At 50.0% G+C, this 11640-nt stretch overlaps 1 long non-coding RNA gene across 1 annotated transcript in view; it reads left to right on the forward strand.

Annotated features, from left to right (window-relative positions):
- The first annotated feature begins 3231 nt into the window (after positions 1-3231).
- Positions 3232-11640, forward strand: part of LOC146025784 (uncharacterized) — a 192035-nt gene continuing 183626 nt past the window's right edge. Inside the window, exons 1-2 of the long non-coding RNA XR_014454295.1 lie at positions 3232-3663; positions 9933-10043. This is a non-coding gene — a long non-coding RNA (uncharacterized LOC146025784). The remainder of the gene's footprint in view (positions 3664-9932; positions 10044-11640) is intronic.

Here is an 11640-nt window from a genome sequence, read left to right on the forward strand (position 1 = left end):
TCTCAGAAGTGGACATTCAGCGGGGAACTGACTGAGCCGTACTCCCAGCATGCACTGCCCCCGCATGTGCAGGGCTATGAGGGTATAGGCATTCTAACGTCACAGTGCAGTGTCCTCCATGGCTGGGTAACACTGGTTCCAAGCGTTCTGCGTCTCATATAACAATATCCCTTTTCCATAATGACCAAATACATAGTTTTATTTTCTCCGATCCCTGCTGCGATCCCCCCCTGCAGCGCCGCCGGCCGCATCCCCCTTAGGTTTCTATGGGGGATGTGAAGCTGCCCGATGTATCAACATCGGGCAGCCTGGCATCACAGCCCTGGGCTATCGCCATTCTAATGTGCCGATAGCCCGTTGTAGCCTATGGCTACATATCGCACTGCCCGAGTGGCAGCGGGGTCGCGCGGGGGCAGCACTTAACCGCGCATGTGCAGACCCCCCGGCTTCCGGGTCAGGGCTTCGCAGGGACGGGCTCCTTTCGAAGCCCTGTCCCTGCGCCCTGGAAGATGATACATGGGGGCGAAATGATCGCATTTTACAATGCGATCCTGGGTGGTAATATTCCGCCCAGATCGCATTGTAAATGCGATCAATGATAAATGGGGGCCTATGTGATGTCAGCATTAGCACTGGTGGATAATCAGCAGAGAGTGCAGTCTGCTAGCAGCTCACACATCCAGATATTACACACACAGGTGCTTGTACACACCACGTATACACACATGTGGATAATCAGCACAGAGTACTAATACCCCGTTCTCACTGCAGCCAAATTCCCGGGTCTATCATGTGGACCCTGGAATTTGCCTTTTAACATGGGATTTTTGGCAGTGTGAACAAGTCGCATATCCGGATCTCATACACGGGTAAACCCCTTCTGTTTACCCGTGTCTGAGATCCGGGTATGCAGACATGGGTTGACCCTGCCGAAAACCCGTGTTTAAACTAGGCAAATTCCCCGGGAGAACTTCTTCACCCGGGAATTTGCCTTGCAGTGAGAACGGGGGTCCAGCGCGGCAGTCCCGGGCATTTTAATGCCGGGTAAAAGCCGTGTCTTTCTCACTCGCAGTGCGAACACGGTATTACAGATACTACATAAGCAGAGACCCCAGGATCCAGGACAGGTGGCAGAGGTACGGCACAAGTATATAAGAATCAGGATTATGACTGTATATATACACAGACACACTTGCATATATACACACAGGCACACACGTGCATGCACACACAGGTGCATAATCAGCACAGAGTGCAGCCGGCTAGTAGGTCAGACCTCCCATATAGTGCACATGTTATCTGAGCGAGCAGAGACCCCAGGATCCAGAACAGATGGCAGCGGTATGCCACCAAAGTCTATACAACACCACGTTGTAGTGGGGTGCCGGACTGGGTCCCGACAGTCATTAACCCGAAGTCGGGATCCCGACTGTTAAAACACCGACGCCCCGGTTTCCGACAGCCGTCCACGACCCCCATAGAAGAAGAATAGAATAGGTGGCTCCCACAAGTGGCTTTGTTGCGCTGGCCACGCTGTCTGAGTCCGGGCATTATCCCGACGTCAGGATAATGACTGTCGGGATCCCGACGGTCGGAGAAACATGCCACACCCGTTGTAGTGTTCATGGTTCATACATCACACTGTACTGCTTGCAGTCCATTTAACACCACATTGTAGTGCTCATGGTTCCTATATAACACCACATTGTGCTTATATAGTTCCTATAACACATCACATTGTAGTGCTCATGGTTCATACAACACTACATTGTAGTGCTCATGGTTCCTATACATACCTCCCAACATGACCCTCTCCAGGAGGGACACACTGCTCTGTTTCTGGACTTTCTTCTTAATTTATGATTGCCATGACCTGTGTTGAGCAGGTTAATTGAAGAGAAAGGTGTTTGAACACAGGTGATGGCAATCATATATTAAGAGGGAAGTGCAGGAGCAGAGCAATGTGTCCCTCCTGGAGAGGGTCATGTTGGGAGGTATGCCTATATAACACCACATTGTGCTTATATAGTTCCTATAACACATCACATTGTAGTGCTCATGGTTCATACAACACTACATTGTAGTGCTCATGATTCATACATCACACTGTATTGCTTGCAGTCCATATAACGCCACATTGTAGTGCTCATGATTCTTACTGTACCTCAGGCATTACCAACCACGGTCCTCAAGGCACATTAAGGGCTGTTTCACACAGTACGGTTCCTGCCGCACGGTGAAATCCCGTACGGTCAGGGAGCCGCGCCGCACTCAGAATTTTATAATGGCAGGGATGGCCACAGCCCGGCAGCCGTCCCTTCCAGTGGGGGGATCCGGCTGCAGCCGTGCGGCCGGGCCGTGGCCGTCCCGTGTGAATGGACACAATAGTGTCCATTCACAACTGCTGAGTGCGGCACGGCTCCCTGGCCGTACGGGATTTCACCGTGCGGCAGGAACCGTACTGTGTGAAACAGCCCTAACAGTGCAGGTTTTAGTGATATCCAGGCTTCAGAACAGGTGGTTGAATCAATTTAGCTCAGGTACTAATTAAGTCACCTGTGCTGAAGCCTGGATACCACTAAAACCTGTTGGTGTGCCTTGAGGACCGTGATTGGGAATGCCTGCTGTACAACATTAAAGTACCTTCAGTGCATATTGTGCTAAGTTTCAGTGCACCCTCACCACTATATATATAGAGAGAGAGAGAGAGAGAGAGAGAGAGAGAGAGAGAGAGAGAGAGAGAGAGAGAGAGAGAGAGAGAGCTATAGACCATGACTACCTGTGTTCTGGGGTTTATTACATGAATTATGACCTCTGATAGTTATCCAGTGTGGCTACAGAGTACCATAAAGCTCCTAACAGACATTTGTATGTCTGTTGGGACGGGCTCAGTGCTGCATTCTCAGATTTTCTTTATTATTAACCTCACTGTCCCTCCCGCGGGTGGCAATGCACTCCCAGCATGAGATCACCGCAGAGCAAGAGATGCCATGCTGGGCTCCCAACTGCACCCCAACACCACGGGACGGTCCCCCCTCCCCAAAAAAGGGACAGTTGGGAGGTATGCAATAATGTGAATAAAAGAATGTGTCTGTGTCATAAGGTTCCCATGGACTGTGCTGGGAAGGAACTATAGTGGGTTACGTTATATATCTACTGAGGAATTCATCACTTCCCTACAGTGAGGAGACTGCGCCCTCTAGTGTCGGGCTCTGTGTTTGCAGTAGCTGTTAGGGGCTTATTTTTACCTAGCGACCTGCCCCTGCTTCGCACCAGTAAAAAAAATCTGGTACTTGTTTAGTTTCACGGCAGCAGCTCTACGCTACGCTGACAACCTACGTTGTAAGCGTAGCAGGCGCCGTGAAACTACACTGGGAGCAGGTTGGTGGGTTGCAGAGAGAGCAGGGTGGGTGCTTCGTTGTTTACTTACCGATCCCCACGGGTGACGGGCGGCAGCTTTCAGTCACTCCCCGGCACCAACAATGTACGTAATTCAGCGCATTGCAGCAGGGGGAGCAGCACATGGTTTCCCTGCTCCCCCAGAGCAGGGCAGTGCCGGTTGAGAGGGACTGAACAATGGCGCCGGGGAGTGACTGCCGGAGGAGGGGGACCCATTGGTGTATCGCGGGGACCCAGTGGATGCGGTGGCCTGTCTGGAGGAGGGTAAGTATAACACACACATACACATCCCCCACTATCCACGTCATACCCCCAGTATTCACATCTGCGCGGAGTTGATGTTATATAGGCCCTTATTCTGGTTGGTGCGGCCGGAGCCGCATATGCGGCTCCGACCATGCAGGCGAATCCCCGCCTTCCATACGGATCGCCACGGCCGTCCGTACGCGGACATGTGGCGGTCCGCATGAAAATGGCGGGGGATACGCCTCCACCATCTTGGAGCAGCCCCCTGCATTCGATGGTCGCCGACCATCGAAGGCAGGGCCGCACGCTCCACCAGATCCCGCACCCATAGACCTCACGGACACTTGTCCGTGTGAAAGCATGTATGGGGGCGGGCAGCTGACATCCGGCGATGTCAGATGCCCGCCCCCAACACATGCGTCACAGCCTCATTACCATGCGTACGCCCCGCGTTTGCATGGGAACGCCCATGAAACGCGGGGCGTATGCATAGGGAAATGAGGCTAAGTAGCCCCTCACGCCCCTATCCACCCCCTTTGCGGCGGTAAAAAAAAATGTGCGGCGATTTCGCCTGCACATGCGCAGAGTGCCCTCTGCACATGCGCAGAGCGAAAACATCGGCGGAACGGCCGCAAGCGGCCGTTACCGCTTAGATCAGAATAAGGGCCAAAGTGAGGCGTGCGATGCATATCCGCGTCCCTGCGCTTGCCACGGGCTCGGTGGCTCGCCACACTTAATAACATCAACTGCACACCGACATGGATAGTGGGGATATTAACCATTGTTTAAGGCCCCCATACATTAGACAGCAGGTCCCTGAGTGCTTAGCTGGCGGCGCCGGCGAGTGCTGACCTGGTGATCACAGATATCTGCACAGCGCTGCGGGACAGGCAGTGCAGTGGCGGGTATTAGATTTTTAAAATACCTGTCAAATGGCTGGCCGTTCTCTGATTGGCTGAGAGCTCTCAGCCAATCAGAGAACGGCCAAGCATTTGACAGGTATTTTCTATACTGCCCAGGCCTCTTCCCTTCCCCTCACTGGCTCCCGGCTGCTCTCCGTCCCGGCTACTACTGCTGCTCCCTCCGACACCCATGCACCCAGCCAGCCGCAGCCAGAGACACCACCACCGCACCATGTGACCCACACGGCCGTGTCTCCCTCTCTCTCCTGGCTCTATCCCAGCAGCAGCTCTACCTCCCTTCCCTGAGAGGGTTGGGATCATTTAGTCGACCATAACTAGGTCGACCAGCAGTGGGTCGACACCACTAGGTCGACATGGGTTAAGGTCGACATGGATCTAGGTCGACATGACATTAGGTTGACACTAGTGTTAGGTCAACATGGGCTAGGTCAACAGTCAAAAGGTCGACATGGGGTTTTTCACAGTTTTTTTTACCCGAATGTCGACACGGTCGACATGGACACAGTTTGAAGTGCGACGCATCCCCTCGCATCGCTCGCAATGCTTCGGGCATGGTGCCTCGCTACGCTTGGCACACTATTTTGTTCTCACACCACGCCCTAGTGGATGGTAGGGCATGAAATACCGCCTGTCGGCAGATGTCGGCTCAAAAATCAGTGAAAAAAACCCATGTCGACCTAACGCTAGTGTCGACCTAATGTCATGTCGACCTTGACCCATGTCGACCATAATCCATGTCGACCATAACCCATGTCGACCTTGCTGTACGACCTAGTGGTGTCGACCTAGTTACTGTAGACCTAATGACCGTATCCCCCCTGAGAATGAGTGCTGCTAGCAGCCAGAGAGGAAGAGTCCAGCCCGCGGCTGTTACCAGGTGTGCTGATGTCACCGCCCGCCCCTCGCAACCGGCTGCCTGGCCCAGTGATTTTTCTTGGACTTTATTCATAAAAATCGTTATTGCTATTGCTCGGCTCCCATACGGGATAGACTGATGGTTAATATACCTAAACCTTCCCCGAGTCCGGCACTACTTAATATTGAACACTGCACAACAATTTATTTTTGAGATTAGCGCAGACAGACTTTCTTTTATAATTGCAAGATATGACCCGAAAAATAAATTACCGGTAATTTATCGCCACATTCACGTACAGCCTCTTCATGCATGCATGCGCAGTCCTGATGGGGGTGCCGATAAAGAGAACCAAAAAGGCAGAACATAGGGCCTTATTCTAGTTCACTCTTTCTGACAGAATCCTTCTTAGATGGACAAAACCATGTGCACTGCAGGGGGGCAGATGTAAAATGTGCAGAGAGAATTAGATTTGGGTGAGTTATTTTGTTTCTGTGCAGGGTAAATACTGGCTGCTTTATTTTTACACTGTAATATAGATCTCACTTTGAAGTAAAACCCCCAACCAAATCTAATTATCTCTGCACAAGTTACATCTGCCCCCCCTGCAGTGCACATGGTTTTGTCCATCTAAGAAGGATTTTGTCAGAAAGAGTGAACTAGAATAAGGCCCATAATGTCTCTCCTTATCTGCTGAAGGGGGATAATACATTAGGGGGGAAAGGGTGCCCGCAGCTCCACAATACGCAGGACTAGCGGGACCCAATAATTACAACGTGAAATGCGTTTTAATACACTGCATGGTTTTGCATTGTAAGTGATTGCTCCTTAAAATGACATCCGCGTTCGCCCAGCATCCCGCACGGCAGCATTAATCTGGCACAAGGTGTCTATTTGTGGTAACCAATCTGTTTTGAAGTAACATTTATCATGTGCATTCCATAAAATATGTAGCAGCTGATTGGTTGCCATGAGCAACTTCTACACTAACTGCTTCACTGCCCGTCCTGTCATGGGATTGTCAATTTGGGCTATCAGCCATCGATGATTCATAATAATCAATTGTTTATGGTCATAGTAGAATAGTTTGGCCATCGATGGCTCAGCATAACTGAATAGTTTTTGGTATTTTTCCCCTAAGGTGCCAGGAAATGGACTGGACTGGAGCATAGCTCCATCTTCAACACCAGTGAAGCCTCACCCCCAGGTTCTGATTGGCCCACGGGGGCCAGCCAGTTAAAGAAAATGAATTATCATCGATAGTCAAAACCATCGATGGTCATCAATTTCACAGTGTGCTGCCACCAATGTCTGTTTGTGCTACTATCTTTGGACCCCTGTCACATGATGGTCGTTTCTTCCACTAGTAATTGGAAATCAAATAGTCCTCACCTAACTAGTGCACTATGGGTAATAATAACTCCCATGAGGCTGTGCTGTAGGGTTAGAGGAGCATATGCTGAGCTCTGATTGGATGACCCAGGGGAGATCAGCAGCATAGTTGCCAAGTCAGCTTGAAACAAGCGGATTTGGGCTTGTTTTTTTCGTGAGTTGCTTATTTTTTTTGATGGTTGCTTGTTGCTTGTTTTTGGGCTTATAATTTTTTTTAGTAGCTTGTTTTGGGCTTGTTTTATTTTGGGCTTCTCTGTAATTCAGTTATTCAGCACAGAGATAAGGGACAAACACAGGTGAGAACTAGGCTTATAGAAATGGTAATGACTCCCATTATCTATGTTGCGGCTTGTGTGTATTCAGTAGGGCTAATCTGATTTTAGCAATGATGCTTGTAGTAAGATTGTTCTATCTTTTCTTAAGATGTCCACCCATGGTACAATTTATCCTGCTCACATCGCACAGCACAAAAAGTATGTGCTCACTAGATTGCATTGCAGCGCATTCAAAACGCATGAGATCTAGTACAAAACGTACATCGCCTGTCGCACCATGTATGGTAAATATTTCTCAGTGCGTACAAAGGACAATGTTCACTTGAGATTTTTCTTTAGAGAAAAAAAATTAAAGTAAAATATCTCATATTGGGGCAGATGTATGAAGGCGCGCTATGGCGGAGAAGGGGGAATCAGTGCATGTTATGTGCACCGATACGCACACAGAGCGCGGCACAGATACACACACACAGAGCGCGGCACAGATACACACACACAGCGCATATTGGGGCAGATGTATGAAGGCGCGATATGGGGGAGAAGGGGGTAGCAGCGCATGTTATGTGCACTGATCCTGCTTCTCCCCCATGTAAGAAGGAGCTGGTGTGCACAGGCCGCTATGTAAGGTATATGTATGAACGGTCCACAGCGCTGACTGTTCCGCCCCCTGCCGCTATCTGCTTCAACAGCTACAGGGTGACGAAGCCCTATACCCAAAACAGCGACATCACTGTCCTTGCTGCTGGCCAAGGGGAAGGAGTCACCGCGCAAGTTTGTGCTCGCCCGCTTCGGCAGACAAGATGTTAATACATCTTATCGATGTCCCTTCCTGCTTTGCCTCATCAATGAGGCGAAGCAGGAAGTGTTATAATATTCTTTAAAAGCCAGTTTTGTGCTGATAAAATATCATTGTAAAGACATTACATGTAGCTTGTATAAATAATACGTAAAATATCTACCTATCTATAGTCAAATGTAAGTTGGGCTTGTTTTTGGGCTTTTTAGGATTAGATTGGGCTTGTTTTGGGCTTGTTTTTTGGTCATCAGTTGCTTGTTTTACGTTTTAGAGTTGGCAACACTGATCAGCAGCAGCAGCAGCAGCAGCAGCAGTCTCGTGGGAGGGACACTGTGAGCCTGTGACTGCTCCTGCCTGGTTCCTGCTGTGAGTACACTGTGGTGCTGTACTGTGGAATACTAGATGGGGTGGGGGGTGTGGGGGCTGCAGTGTGGTGTAATGTGTGGGGGCTGCAGTGTGGAGTAATGTGTAGGTTCTGCACTGTGGTGTAATGTGGAAGCAGCACTGTTAAAATTGTGTGGGGGCTGCAGGGCAGTGTTATGTGTGGGGGCTGCAGGGCAGTGTTATGTGCGGGGGCTGTAGTGTGGTATAATGTTCTGGGAGGCATCGTGGTATAATGTGTGGGGGCTGCACTGCAGTGTTATGTATAGGGGCTGCACTGTGGTGTAATGTGTGGAAGCAGCCGTGCTGTATAATGGGTTATGAGATAACAGGTAAACAGCAAAAAGGTCAACATGGGTTTAGGTCGACATGTCATTAGGTCGACACAAGCATTATGTCGACATGAGGAAGGTCGACAGTCAAAAGTTCGACATTGGTTTGTAAAAAAAAAAAAAAAAAATCCAAATGTCAACACAGTCGACATGGACACTAAAATGTAGCTCAGCACACTATTTATTATCCCACCATGCCCTCGTGGATGGTAGGGCATGAAATACCGCCTGTCGGCACATGTTGGATCCATAAAAAGTGAAAAACCCCATGTCGACCTTTTGGCTATCGACCTTCCCCATGTCGATCTAATGCTTGTGTCGACCTTCATGCATGTCGACCTAATGGTTGTCGACCTGTTTGATGTCTACCCGTTGTCTGGATACCGTATAATGTGGGGAGCAGCACTGTGATCAAATACATTTTGTGGTAAAATGAATTTCCCCCTCTTCGCAGCTGTGCACAGGGGCGGGATTTCACTTGGGCAGGAGGCGGCTACTGGTTCCTAGCAATTATGTCTGAATTAGCCTCAATGTGCAGGGGGCTGCACTGTGGCACCTAATGTGCAGGGGGCTGCACTGTGGCACCTAATGTGCAGGGGGCTGCACTGTGGCACCTAATGTGCAGGGGGCTGCACTGTGGCACCTAATGTGCAGGGGGCTGCACTGTGGCACCTAATGTGCAGGGGGCTGCACTGTGGCACCTAATGTGCAGGGGGCTGCACTGTGGCACCTAATGTGCAGGGGGCTGCACTGTGGCACCTAATGTGCAGGGGGCTGCACTGTGGCACCTAATGTGCAGGGGGCTGCACTGTGGCACCTAATGTGCAGGGGGCTGCACTGTGGCACATAATGTGCAGGGGGCTGCACTGTGGCACATAATGTGCAGAGGGCTGCACTGTGGCACATAATGTGCAGGGGGGCTGCACTGTGGCACATAATGTGCGGGGGCTGTACTGTGGCACAATGTGCGGGGGCTATATTGTGTTGGAATGTGTATAAGAGGCACTGATATGTGGTGTAATGTGCATAACAGAAACTACTGTGTGGTGTAATGAAAAATAACGGACACTATTGTGAGGTGTGAGGATTGGTACTATTACAGTAAGTGGCCATGCCCTTTCCCTGTGAAGCCAGACCGCAATATATTCTGCTTAGGGGTGCAAAATCTATATTCCCTTACCCAAAAAATTTGTCTCAGGCCGCCTGCAGAGATGCACAAAACGAGGCTGTAGTGCCTAAATGTGACCCATATGCTGGGCGGCCGGTTACACAACCAGCACCAAATGATGAAGCAAACAATGAAATTATCTGACCAAAGTAATCTCCCCACAGTGACCCCTCCACGGCATCCTCCTCCTCCTCAGTGACCCCCTGCAACAACAGTGTGATCTGTCTGCAGCACCAGTGCCTGTTCCCTCTGCCCCTGAGGCAGCCGATTGTGGGGTAAGTGTATATTTGCCCTATTTTTTTTCTAGTGTAAAGGGGAGTACGCACTGAGAGATTTTGGCTAATGGACAATTTTGACTAAGCAATGATAAGGTGCATACACACGGGCTATAATCGCTGGCAATATGGTTGCTGAGCGACCATATTGCCAACGATTGCAGTGTGCACCGGCGATAAATCGCTGGGTGCGCGCTCCCGTTTTCAGCCCTATTATAATCGCTGGTCGTAGAAGCTTGCTCCTGCGACCAGCTGATTCCCTCTGCGGCTCCCCCGGCAGAGGTTCCCTTACATCAGCGACCATCTCTGCTTTGCTGAGCAATATATCGCCCCCGTGTGTACACAGCTATAGTCTATGATCTAGTCAAAATTGCCTTGCCTGCACAGTTAATCTATGCTAGACAATGTTGACTAATACCCCTTTTATACCAAAATGCCGGGTCGCACCCGGGTCTTTGGACCCAGCTTCAAGCCGGGTGTGACCCGGCGTTTTGTCCCTTTTACACTGGCACCCCCCGGCAGGCGGTTCCTGAGCCGCCGCTTGGAGATTACATCATCTCTAAGCGCCGATCGCCGCCGCCTGGACCCGGACCGCTGCGTGGGAGCAAGCCCAGCACTAAGGTAATCTGCTGGGCTGCCCCCAGCCCTTGTCCAAGAGGTGAATGGATGCTGCACACAGGCATCCATTCACCTCCTCCGCTGCTGTCTGCAGAGTATAGCAGACAGCAGTGCAGGCTGTGTGGAGTTTATATATTCTCCCCGTTTACTGCGACACAAGGAGCCGTCTGTGGTATTAGCATATTATTGTACAGTGGCTGTGTAATGTCTGTCATAGGCAAGCGCTGGGGAGGTTCTGGTTGCCGGAAACCCCCCTCCTCTTGGCAAGTGTTTTAACTTATGACAACAATGGCACTGGTGTATGGTATGATAAATAGAGCTGTCACCACATCATGCAGTGTAAGGGACAGAGCAGGGCTAGTGCACATGCCCAGTGTACCAGCTTCTTCTACCACATTTACTGTATGTGTGGATCTGAGCCCTCAAACATCGCAATGGACCAGAGAGCAGCTGCCAGGAGGAAGAGACTGGAGCCTTACCATGAAGTGGGAGATTGTGAGCTTAGAAAGTACAGTACTGGTTCTATTATGTTTGTGTATTTATTTATTATTATTATATGTTTAACCTTTTCCTGACCAATTATCTTATTTAAATGTTTGAAACAGCCTATACTTTACCATGGGTCTTCAATCTGTGGCCCTCCAGATGTTGTGAAACTACATGTTCCAGCATGCATTGCCACATTTTTTTCCTATAAGAGCATGCCAAAACTGTCAGGGCATGCTGGGACATGTAGTTCCACAACATCTGGAGGGCCACAGGTTGAAGACCCATGCTAGTTTAGACCATCTGTACTGATAAATATTAACACTGTATTCCATACAGTGTCCAGTGTATAAAAAGACCAATATTCAGGGCTGTTACCACTCCCCCAGACTCCCGTATTTACCCCAATGCGCTGCAGAGTGGGAGGTTTTGGATTACATTTGGAAACCCCCTCTAAAAACCCTGCGTTTGCCACTGTCTGTATATCTCTGAA

This window comes from Crinia signifera, chromosome 8, assembly GCF_055691185.1.
Source record: "Crinia signifera chromosome 8, ASM5569118v1, whole genome shotgun sequence".
In the NCBI taxonomy this organism is placed as follows: Eukaryota; Metazoa; Chordata; class Amphibia; order Anura; family Myobatrachidae; genus Crinia; species Crinia signifera.